The sequence below is a fragment of the Nerophis lumbriciformis genome, linkage group LG02 (genome assembly GCF_033978685.3).
Source record: "Nerophis lumbriciformis linkage group LG02, RoL_Nlum_v2.1, whole genome shotgun sequence".
NCBI classification, from domain to species: Eukaryota; Metazoa; Chordata; class Actinopteri; order Syngnathiformes; family Syngnathidae; genus Nerophis; species Nerophis lumbriciformis.
The window spans coordinates 51096964-51109463 of record NC_084549.2 but is presented as its reverse complement, the minus strand read 5'-3'; the positions used below and the strand labels follow the sequence as shown (position 1 = coordinate 51109463).

Genomic DNA, 12500 nt, shown 5'->3' with positions numbered 1-12500 from the left:
CATAATTTCATAAAGCTTTCTATTATATTGCAACCTAATCTTAGATTATTTGAGTGCAACAAGCAAAGCCCAATGTGTTTAACGCCTTTTAATTTTTATTTGAATCTGGACTAGCAGAGCGGAGGCAATGAGAATGGCAAAACACACTCTCATTGCTAATAGATAGCTTGTTCCAGTCTATTTTTTTGGATTACGAATTGCTAGCCAGGTGAGCCCAAGGACAACGGGAGCAGAACGAGTGGGAATGACAAAAAACGCCTATCTTCGACATGGTTACCTGACATGCCAATAGTGAGCGGTTCGGTTTTACACTGCACGCTAGCTAGTTGCCGCCCGTCAAGTGAGTGAACTACTTTGGGAGTCTGTAACATGTTAACGGGGAAGTCATGTAATTCAATTAGCCCTTCATCGAAAAAGCAGTCTTCTGCTCCACAGTCAATGAAGGTAAGCATATCAAGTTGTTTTGAACCCCACGAAATGGTGCCTGGAAGTTGTAGCTGCTGTCTGGAAGATGCCAGTGCTGATGGCAGAGGAAGTTGACCCGGTGTCGACGACGTCGCACCAGAGGGGTAACATGCTTGAGATCGACAGTTGGTTGGAGAGTGGGGCATCGGGAGATCAAGTGGTCAAACTGCCCACAGTATAAGCAGATGTGGGCAGTTGTCTCTCAGTGGATGGAAGTCGGCTGTCACCAAGTTGCATGGAAGGAGGTCCGACAGTGGTCGGAAGTAAGTAGCAGACAGAACCGCTGGTGCGTGTCTGGTTATCTGTGCCAAGCCCCGCCAGAATCCGCTGCAGGCTTTGGTCCTCCTCTTGCTCGCTGATTTGCTTGTCGATTCGAACTGCCAGTGAGATGAGGTACAGAGGTCCATCAAGGTCCAGAGGTAGGTCAACAGCAATCATGTGTTGCTTAATGCGGTTATCTAAGCCCGAGCAGAAAGCATCCAAGAGAGCAACAGGGTTCCAATCGCTCTTGCCGGCAAGAGTATGGAAGTCTATAGCATATTCCAACACACTGTGTTGACCTTGGCGCAACAGGGACCGGGCTGCCTCACGGCCCGGGGGAGTACTCTGAAAAATGTGCTCCATGGCTTTGGAAAAGGCCGGGAAGGAACTGCACAAAAGGGATTGTCAGCTCCACTCTGCAGTGGCCAATGCAGCGGCTTTACCAAATAAGTATGATAATGCGAAAAGCCACGCGGGCAGGCTGAGTGAAAAGCGGTTGGCTGCAGTTCAAAATAGAGTTGGCATTGAATAAGGAAAGGACGGACATCACCTGTGTCTCCGGAAAAATGTTCTGGCTGGGACAGCAGGGGAAAAAAAACAGAGGTTTGAGTTGGTTTGAAGGGATGAGATGAACGTGGCAAGCCTCTCCTTGACTGCTGCTGTACAGCACTGCTTGTCGTGCCGCCAATTTATTGACGCATGCTTCCAGCTCAGTGACCTGTTCCTCCTGTTGGCAGAGGCGGGTCTCATATTTATGGAGAGTAGTCTGAAAAAGATTTGACACTCTGGGATCCATTCTTCTGGCCGGTTCTTTCTGTCACGCTCAGCAAAGTTTGGATTTCAAAGGTTCCATAGTTAAAATGCTCCTTGCTCTTGTTAGTCAAAATTGCATGCTAACATTAGCATGCAACATTTTACCCCCCTAATTTTACACTTTTTTAGCTCATTTTGCAGGATACACCTTAGAGTCATAAAACTTGGTATGTGACACATACTAACTTTTTCTTTTAGTATATCTTACCCTCGTACACAGAGTCATATACGTTGGTAATAAACACATGCTAAATCTTAGCATGTTAACGTTAGCATGCTAACATTAGCATACTACATTTTTTTGTAATTTTCAGAGGCATACACCTTGCAGTTATTAAACTTGGTACGTGACACATGCTAACTTTTTTAGTATATTTTACCCTTTTTATGCCACAGAGTCATATAACTTGGTACTAAACACATGCTAATTGTTAGTATGCTAGCTTTTTAAGCCAATTTTGCATGCGTATGCCTCAGAGTCATATGACTTGTCGCGTTCTGTCGGCATGATAACATTAGCATTTCAGTTAGATTTATGCATTTTCGTGGCTGGCACACATACAGCGATCACGCACAATTGATCCAATATTGCATATTCTAGTTGAACAATATTATACAATATTGCAGCCTAAAATATCACATTTGTCATTTTAAACAACCATCCATCTATCCATTTCTACCACTTTTCCCTCAGTATCAAATAACTACAGTTGCATATTACTTATCAGAGGTGTAGACTCAAGTCACACGACTTGGAGTTGAGTAAGACTCAAGTCGTATTGATGGTGACCTTGAACTCGACTTGACATTATCATCAGCAGAGACTTGCAATTCGACTTGCACTTTGACATCACTGCCTCAAGACTTGACTCTGACTTAAGCATTACAACTTCATAAGACTTGAGAGATTAGGTGTGGGTCTTGAGCAAATGTGTCCTCGACAGTAATATACAATTTTCTTTTGAAGATAGTTGATATAACTGAGTCTTCTCAAATTTGCATCACATGATAATCCTTAGGTCATATCCGGTAATCTATGTTAAAGATAGCATGTGACAAAAAAATGCAAATAATTATTGTCGCCATTGTGTACTCTCTCTCGTGAGTAAGTTCTTTGTAATCTCATTTGACGTAAACAACTGTGACGTAACACACTGTGAAAACAGGCGAGGAATTGACTACAAAACAAGCTGTCTAAATTTATAATCCCACAAAATTAGAACTCAAGACACAAAACAAAGGTAAGTAAAACACTCACTAAATATATTGTGGGAGAATAATAAATAATAACTAACAAACACGTCACAAAACCAAATTTAGGACTGTACAAATTGCGACGCAGAGGGGGATGGGAAAACGGAACTCCCCAGACACGTCTGCGCAGGACCACCCTGCGAGTCAAATTCAATGCAATGAATGTATAATGAAAATAAATTATAACTTGCTAATTTTTCAACCAATTTTATTGTCAACTCAAAAAGTGTGTTTTTAATGCAAAAAACATTTATTGAAAAAAAAAACCGCTCAAAACTATTCTTACCAATAAATCTTATTTCCATTTTACAGGGGCGTGTTGATGCTCTGGCTGTAGTGTCACAGGGGTACTTACTGTTGTGAATAATTATTATTTACATGCGCACTAGCGCATGATTGCTAAAGTTATATGTTTATTGTTACACATGTATGCTGTTCTTAATTCCCCTGTAAATAAATAGTCCTTGTGTGTCAGTATTTTATGTGCCTTCACTTTAACTATCAGTCAAAGAAAGAGCAATACAAATTGTCATTTAAAACTTACATCACTCTGGATTAATTATATAATTATCATATAATTATATGCATTTGATATATATATATATATATATATATATATATATATATATATATATATATATATATATATATATCATTGCAGTAAATTGGACCATGGTTTAGATAAGTGTCATATTATTCTCGCTTCAGATTGACTTAACAGTGTCAAGGACTTGGAAGGATTTCAAAATACTAAATCGGTAACTTGAGATTGTCTCGTATTTACTCAAGACTTCACTTTGACTCGGGATTAGACTTGGACAAGTACTAAAACCTTTAGTTTTAGTATTAAAGGTTTGCGTGTACTAAAACACGTGCAAAATGTTACCGCACGGAAATCAGATGTGCTAACACTTCCTAAACCATTTATCCATCCATCCATCCATCATCCATCTTCTTCCGCTTATCCGAGATCGGGTCGCGGGGGCAGCAGCCTAAGCAGGGAAGCCCAGACTTTCCTCTCCCCAGCCACTTCGTCCAGCTCTTCCCGGGGGATCCCGAGGCGTTCCTAGGCCAGCCGGGAGACATAGTCTTCCCAACGTGTCCTGGGTTTTCCCCGTGGCCTCCTACCGGTTGGACGTGCCCTAAACACCTCCCGAGGGAGGCGTTCGGGTGGCATCCTGACCAGATGCCCGAACCACTTCATCTGGCTCCTCTCGATGTGGAGGAGCAGTGGCTTTACTTTGAGCTCCCCCCGGATGGCAGAGCTTCTCACCCTATCTCTAAGGGAGAGCCCCGCCACCCGGCGGAGGAAACTCATTTCGGCCGCCTGTACCCGTGATCTTGTCCTTTCGGTCATAACCCAAAGCTCATGACCATAGGTGAGGATGGGAACGTAGATCGACCGGTAAATTGAGAGCTTTGCATTCCGGCTCAGCTCCTTCTTCACCACAACGGATCGATACAGCGTCCGCATTACGGAAGATGCCGCACCGATCCGCCTGTCGATCTCACGATCCACTTTTCTCTCACTCGTGAACAAGACTCCTAGGTGTTTGAACTACTCCACTTGGGGCAGGGTCTCCTCCCCAACCCGGAGATGGCACTCCACCCTTTTCCGGGCGAGAACCATGGACTCGGACTTGGAAGTGCTGATTCTCATCCCAGTCGCTTCACACTGGGCTGCGAACCGATCCAGTGAGAGCTGAAGATCCTGGCCAGATGAAGCCATCAGGACCACATCATCTGCAAAAAGCAGAGACCTAATCCTGCAGCCACCAAACCGAATCCCCTCAACGCCTTGACTGCGCCTAGAAATTCTGTCCATAAAAGTTATGAACTGAATCGGTGACAAAGGGCAGCCTTGGCGGAGTCCAACCCTTACTGGAAACATGTCCGACTTACTGCCGGCAATGCGGACCAAGCTCTGACACTGATCGTACAGGGAGCGGACAGCCACATTCAGACAGTCCGATACCCCATACTCTCTGAGCACTCCCCACAGGACCTCCCGAGGGACACGGTCAAATGCTTTCTCCAAGTCCACAAAGCACATGTAGACTGGTTGGGCAAACTCCCATGCACCCTCAAGGAAAAAAAAAACATTTACCATTTACCTAAATGGTAAATGGTCTCTATTTATATAGCGCTTTACTTTACCTGGAATGATACCCAAAGCCCTTTATATTATATGTTACATTCACCCATTCACACACACATTCACACACTGCTGCCATGCAAGGTGCTAACCACGAGCAAGGGCGAAATGTCTTGCCTACAACGGACAGACACAACGGCGTGACTCGGAAGTCGGAAGCTGGAATCGAACCTGGAACACTCAAGTTGCTGTTAAGCTGCTCCACCACCCGCGCCACATCGACCCCTTGACGTATATTATACATAACATGTAATGGTGATTCTCCAGTCAAAATGTTGCATAGATTATGTTTTACAGACCATCTTCAAGCTGTTTTCTGACATTCTCTTCAGAATGTGCCGTTTTGTAGGCAGGTCTTATATACGTGCCTCCACTCGACTTTGTCTTTTCCCTGCCCACGTTGTTGTAGTTTATAGCGCTTCCATATCAAATCTACTGACAGATATACAAAACCCAAAACCAGTGAAGTTGGCACGTTGTGTAAATCGCAAATAAAAACAGAATACAATGATTTGCAAATCCTTTTCAACCTAATTGAATAGACTGCAAAGACAAGATACTTAACGTTCGAACTGGAAAACTTTATTTTTTGAAAATATTAGCTCATTTGGAATTTGATGCCTACAACATGTTTCAAAAAAGCTGGCACAAGTGGCAAAAAAAGACTGAGAACGTTGAGGAATGCTCATCAAACACTTATTTGGAACACCCCACAGGTGAACAGGCTAATTGGGAACAGGTGAGTGCCATGGTTGGGTATAAAAGCAGCTTCCATGAAATGCTCAGTCATTCACAACAAGGATGGAGCGAGAGTCACCACTTTGTGAGCAAATTGTCCAACAGTTTAAGAACAACAGCTCTCAACGAGCTATTGCAAGGAATTTATGGATTTCACCATCTACGGTCCGTAATATCATCAAAATCACTGCACGTAAGCGATGATAATACGGACCTTCGAGCCATCAGGCGGTACTGCATCAAAAAGTGACATCAGTGTGTAAAGGATGGGCTCAGAAACGGATGGGCTCAGAAACGGATGGGCTCAGGAACGGATGGGCTCAGGAACGCTTCAGAAAACCACTTTCAGTAACTACAGTTTGTCGCTACATCTGTAAGTGCAAGTTAAAGCTCTACTATGAAAAGCGAAAGTCATTTATCAACAACACCCACAAACGCTGCCGGCTTCGCTGGGCCCGAGCTCATCTAAGATGGACTGATGCAAAGTGGAAAAGTGTACTGTGGTCTGACGAGTCCACATTTCAAATTGTTTTTGGAAACTGTGGGCGTCGTTCCTCCGTACCAAAGAGGAAAAGAGCCATCCGGATTGTTATAGGCGCACATTTAAAAAGCCAGCATCCGATGGTATGAGGGTGTATTAGTGCTGAAGGCATGGCTGTGAAGGCACCATTAAGGCTGAAAGTGCATACAGGTTTTGGAGCAACCTATGTTGCCATCCAAGCAACGTTATCATTTCAGCAAGACAACGATAGGTAGATTGGCAACACTAAATTGGTCCTAGTGTGTGAATGTGAGTGTGAATGTTGTCTGTCTATCTGTGTTGGCCCTGCGATGAGGTGGTGACTTGTCCAGGGTGTACCCTGCCTTCCGCCCGATTGTAGCTGAGATAGGCTCCAGCGCCCCCCGCGACCCCAAAGGGAATAAGCGGTAAAAATAGATAGATGGAATGACAAGCCACGTGTTACAACAGCGTGGCTTTATAGTAAAAAATGTGCGGGTACTAGACTGGCCTGCCTGTAGTCCAGACCTGGCTCCCATTGAAAATGTGTGGCGCAATATGAAGCCTAAAATACCACAATGGAGATCCCGGACTGTTGAACAACTTAAACTGTACATCAAGCAAGAATGAGAAAGAATTCCACCTGAAAAGCTTCAAAAATTGGTCTCCTCAGTTCCCAAATGTTTACTGAGTGTTGTTAAAAGGAAAGGCCATGTAACACAGTGGTAAAAATGCCCCTGTGACAACTTTTTTGCAATGTGGTGTTGCTGCCATTAAATTCTAAGTCAATTATTATTTGCAAAAAAAAAAAAGTTTCTCAGTTGGAACATTAAATATCTTGTCTTTGCAGTCTATTTAATTGAATATAAGTTGAAAAGGATTTGCGAATCATTGTATTCTGTTTTTATAATTACAAATTACACAGCATGCCAACTTCACTGGTTTTGGGTTTTGTAAATTAGAACTATACTATACGCTGAGAAATGGCCAAAGCTGAAGATGCATGTCCATGCACGACCCAGTCTGCCCCACAACAAGAAGAAAGCGAAAAAGAAGGACCTTATTGACTAAAATGGCAAGCCACTCTGGGTACATTTATACCATGCTGATGTCCCACTCTACAAAAATGTCACAAAAGGAGCAAATTCCAAACAGCTCGTTTTGCGAAAGTAGGAAAGAAGGCAAGATTATTTTATAAATATCTCCGCAATGCCTTGACGGTTTGATTTAAAATTTTCGGCAATTATGCGGATCCCAAATAAACAACAGGTACCCATAGGTAAGAAAAGTTGGTTTTGCATATTATAGCCCTTTTTAGGTGAGTAAAATAGTGTGCACGTCTGTCTTAAAGAATACACAGGATATATGCTGATTATCAGAACCCCTACATTACTGGGAGGTGAAGAAGCAAATATAATCTTTCAGCACGTGCTATGAGATTTATCAAGACTAAAACTGTTACATGGGCCCTATTTGGCGGCTTTAATTAGCAATGCTGAAATCTTTGTGCAAACTGACATTTACACACATGGCTGTGAGAAAGAAGGGAGATATAGCTTTGCAAAGACAACTGGATAGAAAATCATTTGTCCTTTGTGTGTCAACATGTAGGAACTGTCATAAATTAAAATATTAGAAATACATTATTGTACATTCAGCAATAGATTATAATATTATAGCTGCTAGATGAAGTAATGGGCAACTGCACTTTTTTTTATTCTGTCTATCATTCACAGTCCTTATGTGAGACATGCACACGTTTTATAATGCATTCTAACTCGTAAATAAACGCTAGCAGGAGTCAGCTAACAAAATAGGTAATGGAATTCACTATTCCATTTATAAAGCACTCTAAAAACCTCCAAAAACCTCCATCAAAGTTTAATATACACGCCATAGGTATATATGTAATGTAGTAATGGGCACATCCATAATATGGAATATGTACGTGTTTTGGTCATTTTCGGCATATGGTGGTGCATTAATATCACAATGTATGCTATTTCCTTCATTAACTATTCCTAATCATCGCAGACTTCATGAGAGTCAACAAAGATTATTTTGGGACAAATGATGATCCAGAACCTTATATGTTTGAGCCTGAATATAAGGAGAATGAGCTACACATTTTAGAAGCTTAATGATAAGCAGATCCAGCAAGTAGCACTAAACAAGAAATACAATCACTTACTGTACAATGGCTGCTCCCACTGGAATGCCGACTGATAGGATGTTTATATCTTCCCGTTTAGATGAAGAATTCATCGTAATCCTCACGCAGGTATAGAAAAATAAAGTGGGCGCAATTGAGTGTATTATCATGTCTTTCTCGCAATCTCCGGTTATAATTTGAAAGTCAAAGTAGACCATTTTTTCGATTTATGGCCACAGCCTACTACTACTGTATGATTGAGGGGCAGGATTTATAATCTGGAATTATTTTTTACCAATTTAGAAGCGATGCAGCAGCTCACCGGTTCAATATGTCAATAGCTGCAGTAGCAATTTACCTCTATGTGATCACGGCACCGCTAAAAGTAGGCATATTGCTTATAACAATATCGCAAATACTTGGTTTGCAGGTCATGACATGCAAATGGTGTATTGTTGGCAGTTTTTTTTATGTTTCTTTAGACTGCTTCATGGGCGCAATAGATGACTCCCTTTAGTTTCATTGTTTGCCACCTCGTACTTGCAGTATATTAAACATTAGAATGCAGTGCATTTGGAAAGAATTCACATCGCTTCACTTTGTCCACATTTTCTTATGTCACAGCCTTATTCCAAAATGGAATAAATTACTTTTTGTCCTCTAAATTCTACACACAATACCTCATAATGACAATGTGTATGTTATTTTAGAGCATTTTAGAGATAGATTGAAGTAAACTAACAACAAATCACAATACATAAGTATTCACAATACATAAGTATTCACAGCCTTTGCTCAATACTGTGTTGATGCACATTTGGCAGTAATTACAGCAGGGGTCACCAACCTTTTTGAAACCAAGAGCTACTTCTTGGGTACTGATTAATGCGAAGGGCTACCAGTTTGATACACACTTAAATAAATTGCCAGAAATAGCCAATTTGCTCAATTTACCTTTAACTCTGTTATTATTAATAATTAATGATATTTATCTTTGTGGAAACACTGATCATCTTAATGATTTCTCACAATAAATATATATAGAAACAGATAAATATCAATATGCAACACTTTATTTTTATATTTTCTCTTAGTGCACATTTTTCAAATTGAACATTTTCAAATGATCACTTTTAAGACAGTCTTGTGAAATCACAATATCCCATTTTAACTAGGTAGCCACTAACATTTTTTAACAAATCATGAATTACTTTGCACCATGTTTGTACAAATAATAACTCATGTAAAATACAAAAGTCAACTCTCAAATTTTTAAATAAATCATGTCACACTTTGAACTGGACACCAAATCTGTTGTATGTTTCTTTGTCAGTTAGTGAAGACCAAGTTTCTAAAATATTTTCTTGGATTTTCAAATTCTATTTGAGTTTTGTCTCTCTTAGAATTAAAAATGTCGAGCAAAGCGAGACCAGCTTGCTAGTAAATAAATACAATTTAAAAAATAGAGGCAGCTCACTGGTAAGTGCTGCTATTTGAGCTATTTTTAGAACAGGCCAGCGGGCTACTCATCTGGTCCTTACGGGCTACCTGGTGCACGTGGGCACCGCGTTGGTGACCCCTGAATTACAGCCTCAAGTCTTTTTGAATATGATGCTATAAGCTTGGCACACCTATCTTAGGGCAGTTTCGCCCATTCGTCTTTGCACCACCTCTCAAGTTCCATCAGGTTGGATGGAAAGCGTTGATGCACAGCTATTTTCACATCTCTCCAGAGATGTTCAATCAAATTCAAGTATGGGCTCTTGTTTGACCACTCAAGGATATTAGGGCTCAATTTGAATACTCTCTCCCCCCCGCCCTTGTTTTTGACCTGCCCTTTGGTTTTGCGCATTCATGTCGATCAAGAGGTGTTTGATATACCCCTCAGGTAGTGGGGGAAGAGCGAAGTACCTCCCTCAAGGCAAAGTGAGCCCGCAGACCTCCATGTGCCAGCCAGCATGTGTAGATCAGCAGCTCCATCACATCTTCCCAGCTGTGGTCCTGCTCTCGGAATAATAGCCTTTGTAGACCGTTCATGGCTGTCCTGGTCAGGCGAAAGTCCTGCTTGAGTTACAGCTCAACATTGCTCTATAAGCGCAAAATTGGCACGTGCGCTTTTAAAATGCAGTATTTCGTTTGGCGATCAGCCTGAAAATAGAAAACATTTTGCCAATCTTACTGTGTTGTTGAATATTGTGTTGTAATGGTCATTTACAAGTAGCCAGCTTGTCCTCTCTCAAGTCTCTCAGTACATTTTGCATAGCCTACTTAATACTATACCATTATTTGCCTACTTAATGCTATACAACTATAAAAATAATTACAAGTGTGTGAGTTAAAACTTGATAAATAGTTGAATAGTGAATTTCATAAAAACATTACTTATAATTACTCCCCTTTGCAGTAAAAACACATTGTTAGCTTGGTTAGAATGACGATGTTTCAAACACAAATACACAATGAAACACATTTTACATACCGCAAGCTAATGCGCCAGCACTTGCATATTTCGCAAAAACGTTGTCTTTTGAATGGTGGTCTTAAGAAAGATAGGTGAAATAAAATAAGAACAGCCCAAGCAAAGCCAAACATTGAGTGCGACGGCATCTCGAAAGAAATCACTGCTAGCAGACCAGCAACGTTTGTATTCATAGGGGCGTATTTTTGCAATACTTTGCCACCTCACTAGATGTTAGAGCCGAGGGAGAGGGTCAAGTAGAAGTGGGGAGGGGGAAGAATTCAGAATGAGCCTTACAGAGTTGTCCTGAAGCCATTCCTTAGATATCTTGGCTGTGTGCTTTGGGGCGTTGTCCTGCTAAAAGAGGAATCGTCGCCCCAGTCTGCGTTCTGGAGCAGGTTTTAAACCCAGGTTGTCTATGTGCATTGCTGCTTCCATCTTTCCCTCTATCTTGACTAGTCTCCCAGTTACTACCACTAAAAAACATCCCCACAGCATGATGCTGCCACCAACATGCTTCACTGTAGGGATGGCGATGGCCGAGTGATGAGCGGTGCCTGGTTTCCTCCAAACATGACGCCTGGTATTCACGCACAAGAGAGCAATCTTTGTCTCAGTAGACCAGAGCATTTTCTTTCTCATGGTCTAAGTCTGTCAGGTGCGTTTCGGTAAATTCCAGGCGGGCTGCCATGTGCTTTTTACTAAGAAATGGCTTACGTCTGGCCACTTTACCATACAGGCCTGATTGGTGGATTGCTGCAGAGTTGGTTGTCCGTCTGTAAGGCTCTCCTCTTTCTACAGAGGAATACTGTAGCTCCTACAGAGTGACTATTGGGTTCTCGGTCACCTCCCTGACTAGGGCCCTTCTCCACCGATCGCTCAGTTTAGACGGCCAACCACTCTAGGAAGAGTCCTGGTGGTTCCAAACTTTTTCCATTTACGGATGATGAAGGCCACTGTGCTTATTGGGACCTTCAAAACAGCAGGTATTTTTCTGTACCCTTTCCCAGATTTATGCCTCAAGACATTTCTGTCTCGGAGAATTACAGACAGTTCTTCGGCTTCATGCTTTGTTTGTGCTGTGCCATGCACTGTCAGGTGTGGGACGTCATATATGGCCAGGTGTGTGCTTTTCCAAATGATGTCCAATCAACTGAATTTACCACAGGTGAACTCCAATTAAGTTGTGGAACATCTCAAGGATGATCAATTGAAACGGGTTGTGTGGCAAAGGCTGTGAATATTTGTGTGCATGTGATTTATTCTTTTTTTATTTTTAATAAGTTTGCAAAAATCCCTAAAAATATTTGTTTTCACATTGTCATTATAGGGTATTGTGTGTAGAATTTTGTGGACAAAAATGAATTTATTCAATTTTGAAATAAGGCTGTAACATATAGTGTGGAAAAAGTGAAGTGCTGTGAATACTTTCCGGATGCACTGTATGTGTTCTTGTATTACATGTGATTGTGAATGATAGGATAATTCCCAAAATGTGAAATTCCTTTATAAGGCGCTGATTAAAATTATATAAATTGATACATTTTGGTGTCTGCTGGCGTTTTCTTTAATGCCGTTCGTTTTTTTCATTTAAGAAATATATTATTATAATATATATTCTACGTGAAATAACATCTTGCAATATGCATTTTCTTGAATGTGCTTCAGCGGTGTGATGGTCCACCGCCTCGCTGCAGGGTGCACT

General features: G+C 41.4%; 1 protein-coding gene and 1 pseudogene across 2 annotated transcripts in view; one reads left to right on the top strand and one right to left on the bottom strand.

Moving 5' to 3' along the window:
* The window catches only part of zswim8 (zinc finger, SWIM-type containing 8), a 185998-nt gene that overhangs the window by 114106 nt on the left and 59392 nt on the right, over window positions 1-12500 (top strand). The window lies entirely within an intron of this gene.
* On the bottom strand, window positions 619-11862 carry LOC140679507 (uncharacterized; annotated as a pseudogene).